The sequence below is a fragment of the Bactrocera dorsalis genome, chromosome 3 (genome assembly GCF_023373825.1).
Source record: "Bactrocera dorsalis isolate Fly_Bdor chromosome 3, ASM2337382v1, whole genome shotgun sequence".
In the NCBI taxonomy this organism is placed as follows: Eukaryota; Metazoa; Arthropoda; class Insecta; order Diptera; family Tephritidae; genus Bactrocera; species Bactrocera dorsalis.
In genome coordinates this window covers 38,669,670-38,686,834 of record NC_064305.1, presented here as the reverse complement: position 1 = coordinate 38,686,834, position 17,165 = coordinate 38,669,670, and the positions used below count along the sequence as shown (strand labels likewise).

Genomic DNA, 17,165 nt, shown 5'->3' with positions numbered 1-17,165 from the left:
CGATGGAACGATGAGCTGTACGAGATATACGGCGACATTGACATAGTTCAGCGAATTAAAAGACAGCGGCTACGCTGGCTAGGTCATGTTGTCCGAATGGACGAAAACACTCCAGCTCTGAAAGTATTCGACGCTGTACCCGCCGGGGGAAGCAGAGGAAGAGGAAGACCTCCACTCCGTTGGAAGGACCAAGTGGAGAAGGACCTGGCTTCGCTTGGAATATCCAATTGGCGCCACGTAGCGAAGAGAAGAAACGACTGGCGCGCTGTTGTTGACTCGGCTATAATCGCGTAAGCGGTGTCTACGCCAGTAAAGAAGAAGATATACACAGTTTTATTTTTTAATATATTTTTATATTTGTTAAAGAAAAATAGAAAAAAATCTAGATACAAATTTTAATTTTATATTGCAAATTTTTTCGATTCACTAATATTTGATTCTAAAGCCTTTATTTTTTATTTCATCCATACACCGACGATTCATACGGAATATTAGATCCTGATCTCGTCTCAATAGGATTTGTTCATATGCCTCCTTGACGTCAGCCAAAGTTGTGTTCAACTGATTGGAGTTGCTTTTGCTACAACAGCAAAATTCTCAAAATTTTTTTTGTTTGAATTCAGGTCCAGTGTAGAGATGGAGATCTGAGATCGGTTAATCGAAGAATCGATTTTTCGAGACAAGAAAATCGATTTTTTAAATCGATATGTAGTACTGGATCGATATGTATATCACCCCTTAAAATCGACATTCGATTTTTTTTTATTTTTGTATTGTGTACACTCACATATGGCAACACAGTTTGTCAGTTATTCATTCTCTGTACATTCTTGGAATTTCAGTTTCAATTGAATTCCTAAATCTTAGTTTTTAGCTTAAGAAGCGTCACTCATTGTACAAACGCCAGCAAAGATACAAGTGTTCTTTAATAAATTATCTATATAACCTACAAATTGTATTTTCTAAGTTTCATTGTTTATAAAATTTAATCAGAAACTAATATATTTTTCAGCATGTCGGGTAAAAGTGATCTATGGAATCATTTTATAAAAAAGGACTTAGGAGGCACTTGCAAATATCGTCACCAGGAAGTAAAAACTAAGGAAAGCACAACAAACTTGCGTAATAATTTACTAAGACGACATCCAACAATTAACACTGTAAGTCTCAAAAAGAAGGGTGAGAGTGAAAGTGGTGGTGGTAGTAAATGTGATAATGCATGAAATGGTGAAGGAAATGAACAAGTTAGTGTTTTCTTATACCAGATTCTTTATTTTCCAATTTGTTGAGTTTGAAAAAAATAAGACACAAAGTTCAATAAATCAAAATAACTATGGTTTTTTATTTTAAGTTGTTGATAACATGATTTTAGACATCGTGCCAGTTCCACATTTGCAAAATGCTGATAATACGGATACTGAAAGCGTAGCTTCTTCTGCTGCCTCTCTCTCAGTCTTAAAACAGCAAACATTGAGATCTTGCTTAACAAATATAAAATCATTTGGAGGTAAGACATGATACAAATCTTTTTTCAATCAATTTTCATGAAAATCAGATACATACAGAATCGAAAATTCTGAAATTAAAAAGAAATAGGACCATTACATAAAAGGGTCATGATTTCTTATGATTTTCCAGTTAACTACCTTCGACTAACCGCAACAGTTTTATTTTAAACCAAGTGTAAAGGAAATAAGTGCTTCTTCCAAACTGATTTTAGAAAAAAAATATCCGCTTATGTCAGGTAAGAGCATTTACAAAATCACTTGAGACGAAAAATTTCCCAAAATTTTTAACCTATTACGACTTAAGTTCCTTTTTTCAAACATTTTAATGACACAAACCAGACTTAAGTGGATAATCTAAAATTCATTTTTATTTATAAAAGACAAAATATGCAAGTTCTTTATGTAATTTACAATAGAAAACTCATAAGTAAAGATTTAAAATAATTTGCATTTAGCAAAAGAATTTTTAAACAATAAAAGAAAATTAACATCATTAATACAATAAAATAAATAGGCACTTCAATACAGTTGCATATATGAACACAAACAAATAAATATTTTTGAATTTTATTAATTAAATTTTTAGAGATTTTCTTCAATTTCATCCAAATCTGAATCTATTTCAACCACGGATTCTCCTTCAACTTTAAGATTTCGGTAAAAACTGCGCAGCTCTGGGTTGACCAACGGCAAAATATCTAGCAAATCGCGTTTTTTGTTTGCAGAAATAGGGAGAGGACCCGTATAAGATTTTGCAAGCTCATAGTTTTGATCTCTTTTGCGCCGTGCTTTTATGTTTAATTCCTTAAATGGATCGTCCAAGCCAAAAGAATATTTGTAGCGTATCAGTCCAGGTTCCTTTTTCACATACCGCAACCACCTTACAAACTTCCACTCAAACTTTTCACCTAAAAAATTGTAAAAAATAATAATTTTTAAATAAGAAATAAGCAAAATACTAATATTAATACTATTACTTATAAGAAAAACACTAACCTTCGGTGTTATTGTTTCTTCAGGTATATTTGTCTTTCATCAATGCAATGAAATTGTAGAATTCTTCTTGCTTCATCTCCTGAATAACATACTTTTTGTTGGTACGAGCAGCAATTAAATTTGACCAGTCATGGGGATGTTGAATAGAAACAGAAGTGTATTTCTTTTTTTTCTATCTGTGCGTGAACTGTATCACATTCTAGATGGGTATGACCAGCAGCCAGAAACTTGTGATCAATTGTTTCAATTGTGGGATGATCTTCCAACACCTTTACAAACATAGCACAAATATACGAGTTACAATTTTGACCAGTGCATGAATCACTGTATAAAATGACATGCTTTACGCCATTAGATAAGCTTGCGAGGCACTTATGCATAAATGCAAGAGCCGATGTCATTAGCTCCGCGCTTCGCAATAGCTTCATGCCAAATGTAACAGTTGGCCTTGTTGGTGGCACCATCATGAATAGTTAAGTTGAAGGTCCACAAGGGACGTTTATAAAAAAACATTGAAGCTTTCAAATAAGGCGTTGGCAGACACTGCTGCAGGTCGAAAGAAAACATTTTCACAGACTTATCTTGACGGGAGAGTTCTTTGTCCCTTTTCTTACAGTCATATGCGAAATCAGCAGCATCATGGTGGTTTCTTAATTGTAAAGTAATCTCAGCTTTTTCCTCCATATTCTCAGTATTTTTAATTTTTTCTTTCAATGTTTCGCATTGGGTACATAAATCAAGCTGGGGTCCTTTAAATTTAATGTCTAAAGTTTTAAATATTTCCTGAAATTTTGATTCTGACACCGGATTAGAAATATTTTCTTTATACAATCCATAGAGTGATGCCTGATTAAGTCCTCGTTGGAAATAGATCTTGGTAGTATGACGCCGACTGTAATGGCTTTCATATTTTGGTAAACTCTATACTAAAGTCAATACTTCGTTATGCTTCTCAACCGTGAGCTTGTTGCTTGGAGCACTCCATCCCCGGCGGTCATTAGGAGGGACTCCGCCGTATTCCGGTTGTGTTTTGTACATGCAAATAGTTTTGATTCTTTGTTCTGTTTCGCCACACAATTGAAGGAAACATTTCTTGCAAACTTTTGTGTTTTGGGAATTAGTTTTGAAATGGTAAATAAAAACGTACTCTCTTTTGTTCGGGTTATCTAAGGTGGCAGTTTTTTTGTGCTGAACGTCAATTAGACTTGATAGTATTTGCCGACGTGAGTTATAGTCCCTATTCCAATAACTTTTAAAGAGGATGGTTTGTTCTTCGAAGCTAATTTTTGTTTTGCATTTCATTCTACATTCCCCCAGAACTTGTATATTTGTGTAATCACTGCAGTTTTTTCTAGACTTTTTGTATTCCTTGTTTAAATTTCTACCTGGCTTTTTAATTTGTTTTGGTGATTTATTAGGAGTAGAAAAAAGCTCGGCCTCATTCAAACCAGGTGAGACAAAATTATTGATGTTCGCTTCTAATACATTGGCCATAATTTATATGCTTTCAGTGGTGGCATTCAGCTCAGAATTTTCACTTGAAGGTACAAAATCTGAGTCTAAAAAATCCGTTTCTTTAAAGACGTCTTCTCCAGACTCGCTTTGACTTGTAAATTCATCAGAAACCTTGCGTTGTTGCGACTCAGAACGAACACGTGATGTGCTAACTTCAAAGGAAAGTGGGGTTAAATCACAGTCCGTAACTCACATTTGCTGATCTGCCACTAAACTTTCAGAGGTTGTCTCTGTTGAATTAGATTTTAATATCTCTGTGTCTTTTTTTGACAATTTTCTTGCTATATGTGCAAGAATCTGTCCCCTTTTCATTGTAAAAGCAACTTATCTGGCAAACTTTTTGTTATATTTGCATTTAAAAAAAACACCTAAGTTCAATTAAAATACCCGCAGACTTAGCCTTTCTGTTCGGAAAATTTCAGAAAATGCTCTTAGCAGGACATAAGACGTGTTAACACGGCGAGAGTTGATCATAAAATAATTTCTAAAATGAACTGAACTCCTTTTATATTGGTATTATTTCAAGTTCTGTCCGAGGAAAAAGCACTTACACCGAGTTTAGTTCTTTTTCCAAAAGCAAAATAAAAAAAAAGCGTCACATCAAGTTGACTTAAGATGGTTTTCTAAACGATAGTTAGAGGTTTATTTAGAATGTTTTTTCTCTTTTCTATCTTATCTGACTTAAGTTGTTTTCGCAAATGCACTAGGAAAAAATATCGACTTAAGATGCTTTTTCAAAATTCATATCTCCGTCGCTAATCACGCTATTACGCCGATAAGACATAAATGACCGTTATGAAAATGTGCTTTTATGATAAAGAAATTGGAAAATTTACTTATCTCGACTTAAGCGGGTTTTCTAAAAGTCCACAGAATTGTAACTTTTATTAATTTTCAGATAATGGTGTTAAGTGTGCTCAAATAACAAATGCAATAGTCTTCATGATAGCAAAGGATGGTTTACCTCTCAATACTGTGGAAAAGACAGGATTTCAATGTTTAATGAAGGTAGTAGTACCGCTTTATAAAGTTCCAGCCAGAAAAACAATTACTCATATGATTGACGATAAATATGACATTCTTTCGACACAACTGAAATTAAAAATACAAGAAGTGAAGCATTATGTTTAACTGCAGATGTTTGGACTGACTCGCATAATAGTCAAAGCTACTTAGGCTTAACTGGTCATTGTATATAAGAAAATAAATTAATGAGCATAATTTTTTGTGTAACTGCTCTAACAGAACCCCACAATGCTGACTACATAGCACAAGTAATTATTAATATGACTGAAAAATGGGGCATCACAAATAACAAAGTAATAGCGTTTATCACGGACAATGGCGCAAATATCGTTAAAGCTGTCACAAATGTTTATGGCAAAAATAAACACATGCCATGCTTTGCCCACACATTAAACCTAGTAGCATCAAAACCATTTGATACTAAAGATGGACTGCAAGAAGCTAAAAATTTACTAACAGCTGTTAAAAAAAAGTCAGCAGCATTTGTATTATGCTTAAAATATGATAACAACATTGCTGGCGCTTTAGGATACTTGAGTAATATAGGCGCAATTATTTCGGATAATCCAACAAATCGTTCGAATTGATAAAAAACAGAATTCCATTTCGTACACACAGACTGAATAAGCCCCAAAGGCTTCGTTCGGTGATCCTGAGCTTTCTTTAAAGAGTCAGCAGCATTTGTACTATGCTTAAAATATCTTGTTATCAGCAATGCTAACTGCACAGCAGTTGGAATTCATAAAAGATGTTATAAATATATTAAGACCATTAGAAGTAATAACAAAAGAAATTTCGGGAGAAGATTACATATGTTACAGCGACTAAAAGCATACCAATAGTATCTTGCCTGACTGAAACATATAATAAACTGAAAACTTCAACTGATATTGGTGCTAAAACTAGAATTTTAATTGTGGATGGCTTAAATAAAAGATTTGGGCGTGTCGAGCAAGTTCATTTGTTGGCTGCTGCGACCATTTTAGATCCGAGATTTAAAAAAATTCATTTTGCTGACCAAGTAGCTTGTTCACGAGCAATAAATAGAATCAACACTTCAATTTTAGATAATACTCGGCAACAACTTCTACAAAATAATATTGAGGAAGTCGACGCAATAGAAGGGACTATGATAGACGTTCTCTGTTCATATTGTTTGTGAAAAGCAATATGTGGAATACTAATTAGTATGCCATATATTGAAAGCAATGAACTGTCACTTCAGCAGTTTGAAAGGTCAGTTTTCATTTCTATGAAAATTTTAAATACGCAACACTTCCCATTTACACATATACCGGCGGCAGTTTCATTTCGGTAATATTAAATTTAGTAGAGTGAGTATTAAGACGCTTGTGTTATATTATAAAGATAAAGTACATTTTCAAAATAACGTTTTTCCAAAAAATTAATATTTAGTTTAATACTAGCTGACCCCGCAGCCGTTGTCCTGCGTGAAATTATGTAGTTTGAAATGAAAAGAAAGTTAAATTTATCATTTCATTTTTTTTTTTTTCAATGTAACGCAGCTTTATAAACAACATTTTCGGTTTCTGTTCCGGTGTACAGAAAAGATGGTTTTCCAACTCGTGAGCACGCTACGGCCATGTGAAAAACATAGCATTTCCAAAATTATGCCTCACACTATGCGACTATCTTTAGGTCCTGTTGACTGTCATCTCAAATTCAATTTTCACTCGAAACGGAATACGTTTGAACTGAAATGGCAAATTGTTAGAACTCAAAGGAATTCGTAGGATCAAGCATTCTGTCCCTTTGTACTCGATAGGTGCGTCACAATCAGTCGGGTTCCATTACACAGTTTCGGCGCATGAAGATTGAGAAACATAATAACGACAGATCCTACTTTGAGACGCAAATGATGCGGTGGCATACCAAGCCTGTCCAAAGAATTTAGGAATACCACTGGATAATTCACGGCGTCGTCTTCATAGTCAAGACGGTCAATCGATTTGTATGAGCGCAAGTCTCCCGGAACTTGACTTTGAATCTTCCAGTTGAAGTCAACAACATCGGTATTTTTGGCAGCTAACATTGTGCGTGCACTTAAGGGATCGTAGTTATGATATCGAACCACCGGAAGTATCAACCGGTCATTTCCAATTTTTTGCGAAGACGATGTAAAATGTCTTCGGCAATGTCATTTTTGTTCGTATAAACAATCGTCGTTTTTCGGGTGAATTGTGTAAATTTGTCCTAATGCATTTGTCGATAATACACCTGGATGTCCATCTACTGGTTGGCCTTGCTTTCTGCGTAATTATTTCTTCGACGATGCATTCCATGTACAATATCAAGGTATTTCCGAATGTTCTCGCAAACGCATCACTGACGAAAGTTAAGCAAAAACTCGTAAATGTTAATTTTGTTGCTGGCTGTACTGTATACCCTGGGTTGAAATACACTCTTTGGCCATTCTCCAAATTAACTGCGAGACGCACAACAGTCGGAAAACGTTCATGAATTGCAAAACTAAATATCCTACAAAGCGCTTTATTGCAGTTCACGTATCGACCATATCGTTCAAGACCAATAACCGCCATGTTGCTTTCTTTGGTGACGTACTTACAAACGTATTTTATCGATTACACCAAACTGCAATACTAAACACCGATATGAGTTTTAAATATGAATTCGACAATAATGGTGAATATAGTACGATCCATGTGTTGTCAACTTCGATACTCACGCCTCTAAATTGTATGCGAAATGGTCTGCCATTGTCGTCTGGTGAGCAACGCCGATAGAGTGGATATCCATCATTTCTAGTTTGTGTTTCCGAAAGAAAAGTACGTGGATACTGTTTCGTGCATTTATTGACAGACATTCAAACCGAAGTGGGGTTGTGGTGTCCGCGAGGTCCATGAACCTCATTGGTTTTCATCACTTCGTATAATACTGGATCTTCCTTTGCATCAGGAATTGCCGCATTATTGAATGATTTCATCAATTTGATCTGGTGTAACCACCTTCCATCATCCAAAGAAGAATGTGTGTGTGCGGCAAACCTCTCTTTTGCCACTCAACAGAGTACATCTAGCATCTAACAGCACCATATAAACGTTGCTTCAAGATAATGTCCATCGAAGCTGTTGCTTGAAAAGTCTTGCTATGACATCGTGACGATCGCTTTCTGATTGATCGCGGCCCATAATACCGCACGTATATCATCGCATCCTGGGAGTACTCGTTCATGTGGCTTGGGCTGCTAATGTATGTAACGGGTGATTTTTTTGAGGTTAGGATTTTCATGCATTAGTATTTGACAGATCACGTGGGATTTCAGACATGGTGTCAAAGAGAAAGATGCTCAGTATGCTTTGACATTTCATCATGAATAGACTTACTAACGAGCAACGCTTGCAAATCATTGAATTTTATTACCAAAATCAGTGTTCGGTTCGAAAATTTTTTATCGACAAATTTTGTTCAGCGATGAGGCTCATTTCTGGTTGAATGGCTACGTAAATAAGCAAAATTGCCGCATTTGGGGTGAAGAGCAACCAGAAGCCGTTCAAGAACTGCCCATGCATCCCGAAAAATGCACTGTTTGGTGTGGTTTGTACGCTGGTGGAATCATTGGACCGTATTTTTTCAAAGATGCTGTTGGACGCAACGTTACGGTGAATGGCGATCGCTATCGTTCGATGCTAACAAACTTTTTGTTGCCAAAAATGGAAGAACTGAACTTGGTTGACATGTGGTTTCAACAAGATGGCGCTACATGCCACACAGCTCGCGATTCTATGGCCATTTTGAGGGAAAACTTCGGACAACAATTCATCTCAAGAAATGGACCCGTAAGTTGGCCACCAAGATCATGCGATTTAACGCCTTTAGACTATTTTTTGTGGGGCTACGTCAAGTCTAAAGTCTACAGAAATAAGCCAGCAACTATTCCAGCTTTGGAAGACAACAATTCCGAAGAAATTCGGGCTATTCCGGCCGAAATGCTCGAAAAAGTTGCCCAAAATTGGACTTTCCGAATGGACCACCTAAGACGCAGCCGCGGTCAACATTTAAATGAAATTATCTTCAAAAAGTAAATGTCATGAACCAATCTAACGTTTCAAATAAAGAACCGATGAGATTTTGCAAATTTTATGCGTTTTTTTTTTTTAAAATGTTATCGAAGCTCTTGAAAAGTCTTGCTATGACATCGTGACGATCGCTTTGGGCAATGTATGTATGTTGATGCCAAAAAAACGCCGACCGATATAAACACGACCTCATTATGGCATCGTGACAAATTTCAAGCTGTAATTGATCACTTTGTGTGAAAAACACATACACAACACATTTTCACGGAATAATTTTCAAAAAATTTTGAAGCAAACGCCAAATTTGAAAGATTTAAATAATTGAAAAACTAAACAAAAAAATTGAATAAAAAGATTTATATGGAAAAAATTAACTTTTTGGAATTGTTCAATTTTCCGACTTTTGCTCATGAAAGACATACAGGTTCTTTATTTCTAAACCTTTCCCGATCCACGACGAACAACCTCTTAAAATTTCATCAATATTAGTTCAGCCGTTCTCTTAGCGTTACTAACGAACAATCATTGATTCGTTTGTATGAGAAAAAGAAAAGGGCTGTTTTCAGGGGTTTTCCGGCAATTACTCGAATTTTTTTCTCCGCAGAAACCATCCCTGAACCTCAACGAATATTATAAAAAAAGAATCATCAAATTTGGTTCAGTCGTATGAAAGTTATGAGCGTACATACATTTTGGCGATTCATTTTTATTTATATACATAGATTGTTAATTTACAGAATAATTATGAAAAATGGGTTTAGGAATGAGCGAAGTCTTAAATTTAATAAACTATATTATATTTATGCCTCAATTATTAGATAGTAGTCCAAAAACATGAATTATTATTTTTCCCAGAAATACATTTGTAAAAAAAATAATATTTCTCCTTTTTTATTTTCCACATAAAAGATTTAAACAATTCAAGCTCAAAACATGCGCTACATCAGCTCGAACATATGTACCTACCCTAATACTATGTTCAGACCGACACTTAATCACACGATTTCGACTGTTGAATGGATTATCCCACTAATCTTAAAAATTTATCAAGATTTCGCCATACAAAAATGACAGTTCCAAATCACTTCATTGAAATGATTTGAAACTGATCCACGCTAAATCTGTCCGTGCGACTCTGATTTTGCGCAATCTACTTGTCAGCACTGGAAAAATACTAGTCAGCACTGGAAAACTGTTACATTATCACAGCTGATTTAGACACTACAAAGAGAAAAAAATGTAAACAAACAAATTTTTTTTAAAGCAATGAATCTAATTTCACCTGAAAATCAGCCAAGCAAATGAAAAAATGCATCCATTATTTCTATTATATGGAAAATATTAAAAAAAGACGGCTTTTATTTCAAAATACTATATGACAATCTTTTCTTTTGATAAATATTAAGCGATGTGAATTCTTGAATGACAATAACAGCTGTTTTTTGATCTTTCTAACGGCAGTGAGAACACTGTTGGGTTATGAAATGCTTAAATGTAATCTAATCTTTGAAATTTTCGGTCTGAACATAGTATAAGCCTTTGCACAAATGATTATGTTATGATAACAAATATCCACACAGATTTGGCAATGGCAATAGCAATAGATTTGACAGTTAGTTTTGCCTGTCGAGATGCCCCGTAAGAATGAAACAGAATGTGCGCTAATTCACAATAGTCATTCTCAATAAATTGACCAAATGAGCCGTTCATATATCACTAGATTCTACAATGAGTAGAGCACCCATCGCTTTGCATATTTCGGTTTAGGATTTTTGCATTTTGTGTCATCGTGCAATCTTGCAAGAGCAAGAAAATCCCCCTATTGTATATAACAAAATAAGTCTGTTTTCTAATTATAACGACTTAATGAAATCAGACTCGATACATACAGAGAATGTGTTAGATTCTTTCTAATTCACCACAGTTCTCAAAATGTATTATGTATTGCTTCATGGCAGCACTTTTGCGGGAATTAGTTATAAAACCAACACTTGACACATTAGAATTATCTGCCGAAATAGCTCAGTTGGGAGAGCGTTAGACTGAAGATCTAAAGGTCCCCGGTTCAATCCCGGGTTTCGGCAAGTAAATGAACTTTTAAATTTTCCCTTAAATTGCAATAAATTACAAAGCACTTTTTTCTGTTCATATAACTATCAAATATTAAATAAAGTAATTCTATCACTTTGTATCTCGTTATATTGAATTTATATTTTTATTAAAAAGCTCCACTTTTTTGTTAATTTAAATATTTTATTATTTAAAAGTTAGTATCTCCTTTACCGGGGTAGAAAGCGAGAGCATTACTTTATTTAATATTTTATAGTTATGAATAATGAAAGTGCTTTGTAATTTATTGCATTTAATGGGCATTATAAAAAAGTTATTAAAAGGAAAATTAATATTTGCCGAAACCCGGGATTGAACCGGGGACCTTTAGATCTTCAGTCTAACGCTCTCCCAACTGAGCTATTTCGGCATATATGAGTTTTAGTACAAAGAACATTTTTCTTAGGCGAGTCTGAGCTAACTGTTTTAAACCACGTGTTTCTTATAATTTTTTGTGCAAGGGGATTGAAAAAAAAAATACTGGAAAAATAAGAAAATGAAAATATGTAATAAAAAACTTTCACCTGTAGCCAGTGTTGCCAGAATATTTTTCCAGGGACCACTAGTGTCGACTCTAAAACCACTAAAAGACCACTAGATTTTAAATTTTTAAAGAAAAAGTGAATAATAAAAAATATTCCTATTTTGATTTACCTTAGCATTTTCTTGATGTTTTTTGGTCGTTATATGACTTTTTAAATCTGCATAGTGATTCCGCAACCTTACACCGCATAACCTACACTTAGCTACTTTATTGCCGTCATTATCTTCTACAACTTGTAGCCAATCTTTTAAAATAGGGTCATTACTAAACATTGTTATATGAGTATATTAATGATGGAGTACATTACAAGTAAATTTTCACTTCAAAAGATTTGAAAAATTAAGATTTATTCTGTTACGAAGAAAGAAAGAGCGAACAAGATAAAAAAGAACGTATGAGTATATCAAAAAACTTTCACCTGTAGCCAGTGTTGCCAGAATATTTTTCCAGGGACCACTAGTGTCGACTCTAAAACCACTAAAAGACCACTAGATTTTAAATTTTTAAAGAAAAAGTGAATAATAAAAAATATTCCTATTTTGATTTACCTTAGCATTTTCTTGATGTTTTTTGGTCGTTATATGACTTTTTAAATCTGCATAGTGATTCCGCAACCTTACACCGCATAACCTACACTTAGCTACTTTATTGCCGTCATTATCTTCTACAACTTGTAGCCAATCTTTTAAAATAGGGTCATTACTAAACATTGTTATATGAGTATATTAATGATGGAGTACATTACAAGTAAATTTTCACTTCAAAAGATTTGAAAAATCAATCGAGTCCAATCGATTGTCAGCCTAGTGGACTGCATATTAAGAAACGGTTCTCAAGCGTGGAAAAACAAAAAAATCGGCTGGCAAGGTTATGGCATCAGTCTTTTGGGATGCCCGTGGTATATTATTCATCGAATGATAAATGAGCCAGTTTTAATTCATTGCATTGTGTGTTTGATTGCAGTTCTATTCCACCATTCCTAATATTTAGCAATTTATATATTTTTCAGGAAGGATCAGTTTGAAATTGTACGCATATATGTGTTCGTCGTTCCCGTTTAAATATTGCATTGCTCTGTGCAATGCTTCGAAAAGATTTCTGTATATCTCAAATTTTAATAGACCTTTTTATCAACACTTCAGTTATGCCACTATTTTTTATGCCAGATCTTTTGCAATTGTAAATTGCCTGTCAAGATACCCCCTCCAATAGTTAGCAGGTATGAAAAAAATATTATAGCTACCCATAGATATATTGAATGACCCAATTTACTACTTAAGAACGAACAACTCTGTCCACAATATGAAAACTTGATCTACTGATGTTGCCTTTTACTTTGGCATCGTTTTGTTTAATGCGCGTTTACGCCAATTTAAGGTTTGAATATTGAATACTGCGATGGTAGCGCCATCCATCGGTCAAACATTTAAAATTAGCAATTAATTACAAATGAAAAATTAATTAAAAAAACATTTTCCAGTGGACCAAATTGTAAATCTAAACCATTCACGAATCTCCTTGAACATACACACACAATTTCATGAAAATCGGTCCATCCGTTTAGGAGCAGTTCAAATGCAAACACACGGTCAGAAGATTTATATATATAAAGATAAAGATATATTATTAATTTTTTGTATTTACCGTCAGAGGGTATTTACCACTAAAAAAACCACCAGCCACTAAAAAAGTTGTTTGTCCACTAGAGGGAAAGTAAAACCACTAGTTTTAGTGGTAAAACCACTAAGTTGGCATCACTGCCTGTAGCCAACGGTAAACACTTTGCTAGTTCTTTGTTATACACAACGTTCAAGTTGAATTAACTCTTTCAGCGCCAAAGTTGCTTATAAGCAACTTCTATGTTTGACATCGTTTAAAAATTCAAATACACAAACACCTCTTTAAAATACACATCTTATTGATGCCATTTGCGCGCTCTTAAGTTCCATTAAAATTTCACCTTTGATTTCCCGGTATCTGTCCTTTGTTAATTGACGGTAACGTATTAAGTTTGTCACGAAGTTTGTAACACCCAGAAGGAAGGGTCGGAGACCTTATAAAGTATATATATAAATGATCAGTATATTGAGTTGAGTCGATTTAGCTATGTCTGTCTGTCTGTCCGTCCGTCTGTCTGTATATGTATGTATACGAACTAGTCCCTTAGTTTTTAAGATATCGTTTTGAAATTTTGTAAACGTCATTTTCTCTTCAAGAAGCTGCTCATTTGTCGGAATTGCCGATATCAGACCACTATAACATATAGCTGCCATACAAACTGAACGATCGGAATCAAGTTCTTGTACGGAAAACTTTCAAATTTGTCAATGTAGTATCTTCACAAAAGTTGGCACAGGTTTTTTTATAATTGTTCAGATCGGGTTACTATAGCATATAGCTTCCATACAAACTGAACGATCGCAATCTAGGGCTAGTATAGAAAACGTTTGCGTTTGACATGATATATTCACGACATTTGTTATTTATTATTTTCTCAGACAACAATGTAATCTCCAAAGAAATTGTTCAGATCGGTTAACTATAGCATATAGCTGCCATAGTTACTAAAAGAAATGCCCTTGTAAATGGTATATTAGCTTCGGTGCAGTGCAAGTTACCGATTTTTCTTGTTTTTAACCTTACTTGGTTCCTCTAAATGGGTGGTTTTGTTCTTTTTTAGAGGAGTTTGCCTTTTCGGCTGTTTTTCTTCGCGAGGTCTTTTAGGCGTCATTTCCGTTGTTGCGGGCATATTTAGGATATTTCGTCTTGTTTCCTTGCTCTTTTGGTACTCCTCTAAGGCTTTTTCATACATCTTCGTTAAATTGCCAATGAGGTCCTATAGTTATTGTTGATTGTTCGCTGTGGCGGACGCATTATATCTAACACCTTCTTGATATCTTCACTATGCTCAGTCATGTGGTCGCCGCGAGGTTTTACCGCATTCGCTTGCGGCGTGTTGTCTTGCAGCGCTGGTGGCGACAGTGCTTGATCGCGTTGGTTTTTCTAAGCATTTTTATGGGAGATCTACTAAGTCGCGAAGACCGCGTAAATGGATATATTACTGGTGTCCTTTGGGAGTCAGTTCCTGGCACTTTGGGATTGTTCGGATCTCTTGCGTTTCCCGCGTCGTTTGCCAGTATAGTAGCATTGATGTTACTGTTGCTGTTACTTCTGCTGTCATTTGTATTGTTTTTTCATGTAAAATTCCATTTCTTTCTGTTGGACCAACGCATCGTTTGTAAGGGCGGGCCGAAATAAACAGGAGGCGGGTGCACCTTCTGGGGCTATGCATCTACCCCAGTTCCCTGAGGCCTGTTCTTCGCTTTACTGGTTTTGGAAAACACGGACGGACCATCGTTCGCCCGGCGCAACGCAGACTACTAATCTTGCGCCCAATGCCCACTCTTTGACCAGAGCCCGAAGGGGCTGGTTTCTGATGGACATCGCGGCTAACACATCGATAGAGCAGGCTTACATCACACTATCCATCTCGGCAGCAGAGAAGTCGCTGAAAAGATTTAAAGGGACTCTCAGTGCGCCGCGATGTACTGTGAGCGTCAAAAATATGTAAACAGCAGTTCTATCAATATTAAAGTGTTTATAACAACGCAGTCTTTAATGCAACAATAAAAAGTTGTATTACAGAATTGAAGACTTATATTATAAGAGTTTAACTTAGTATAAATAATAAACAAAAATTAAACACAGCCAAAAATAATTCACTTAAAGTAAAAATACTCCCGTTTTTTCGCGTAAAAAAAAATAAACAGTAGCAACAACCGTTGTTTGTTTTTAATACTTATTTCGGGGAAGCGCCAAATATCTTTTGGAAACCGTTATTATTCAAGAGATTAAGTGCAGTAAAACATATTTTTTATATCATTATGTTTTTTTTTTTGAGGTTAAGTCGCTAAAATATCAATATTTGTAATGGACAAGCGAATGACCACTGAAACGGTTAAAAATTCATATTAGATTTGCACAAAAAAGATAAATCTTTGCGCGAAATCGGAGAAATAGTTGGAAGACACTATTGCACAATAAAAAAATTATTAATAAACATGGTACACATCAGACTGTTGAAAATTTGTCACGGCCGAGCCGACCAAAGCGCCTTACTGACACTGAAGCGCGATAAATAGTACGGGAAGTTAAAACAAATCCAGCTTCAAACGCTGCTCAAATATCAAAAGATATAGCGGAGACATCGGGTAAAACAGTAAGTGCTAGTACAATCAGGAGAACTTTACACAAAAGCGGTTTGCATGGACGAGTACCACGCCAAATGGCCTATACATCATAAGCGAATAACAGATGAACTTGAAATTTGCAAAAAAGTATACAAATCAGGCTGAAATTTTCTGGGAAAATATTTTTTATACAGACAAAAGCAAATTCGAAATATTTGAATCGAAAAAGTTTCCCAAAATTTGGAGATCACAAAAATAAAGCCTTTACTGATAAGTGTGTCACCCACATCGTAAAGCACGGTGGAGGATCGCCTATGGTCAAACACAAGTCCAAATTTGTAAGTGAGTGGCTGTTATATCAAACACCAAAACTCTGGATAACCCTCTTCAGACCCCAGACATTAATCATATCGAGCATCTGTAGGAGCACCTTGACCGAAAAATCAGACAGAAGGACATTTCAAGCAAGGACGACCTAAATAAGACTTTGATTGAAGAATGGAGCAAAATCTCCCCAGAATTTACAAAAAAAATTTTGCAGAATACATGCTCAGAAAAATAAGTGATGTCCAGAAGTCCAAAGGAAAGTAAACAAAATACTAGAATGAATATTAATTTAGTTTACGTACATAGATTTTAACTTTACAGAACTCTGTTTACTTGTTTTTGACGCGAAAAAACGAGAGTATTTTTAGTTTTTGTGAATTATTTTTGGCTGTGTTTAATTTTTGTTTATTATTTATACTAAGTTAAACTCTTATAATATAAGCCTTCAATTCTGTAATACAACTTTTTATTGTTGCATTAAAGACTGCGTTGTTATAAACACTTTAATATTGATAGAACTGCTGTTTACTTATTTTTGACGCTCACAGTACTTCGATCAAAAAAAACTTTAAGAGCCGCACCTGACATGGTGAATAGACGCTGACTAGGAAGCCGCTCATTGTGAGTCCGTCGCGCGTGGATTTTTGTATTACCCACCATGCCCATGCATGATAGGGGAGCAAACCTATTTTTGACAGGTCACAGGCCACAACCTTCACTTTTGTCTCTCCTCGTCGGGGGTTGCTTATTCGTCATAATTTATTTTTCAACTAACCTGGTACTACAGGCCGTCCGGCTTTTCAAGAGCAAGATAATTCTCTATATTATACATAGTATGTTTGACTAAAATCACCGTAAGTTATACAAATCTCTTGACAGAATTTAAAAATGT

At 35.1% G+C, this 17,165-nt stretch overlaps 1 long non-coding RNA gene and 2 other non-coding genes across 3 annotated transcripts; 2 read left to right on the top strand and 1 right to left on the bottom strand.

The window, feature by feature from the left end:
- Positions 1 to 786: 786 nt before the first annotated feature.
- Positions 787 to 7,131, top strand: LOC125777412 (uncharacterized). The gene is made up of 3 exons (XR_007422293.1): positions 787 to 1,160; positions 1,352 to 1,507; positions 4,918 to 7,131. It is a non-coding gene; the product is annotated as an uncharacterized LOC125777412 (long non-coding RNA).
- Positions 7,132 to 11,114: 3,983 nt separating this feature from the next.
- Trnaf-gaa (transfer RNA phenylalanine (anticodon GAA)) lies at positions 11,115 to 11,187 on the top strand. Its single transcript has one exon. It is a non-coding gene; the product is annotated as a tRNA-Phe (tRNA).
- Positions 11,188 to 11,509: 322 nt separating this feature from the next.
- Trnaf-gaa (transfer RNA phenylalanine (anticodon GAA)) lies at positions 11,510 to 11,582 on the bottom strand. Its single transcript has one exon. It is a non-coding gene; the product is annotated as a tRNA-Phe (tRNA).
- Positions 11,583 to 17,165: the final 5,583 nt, after the last annotated feature.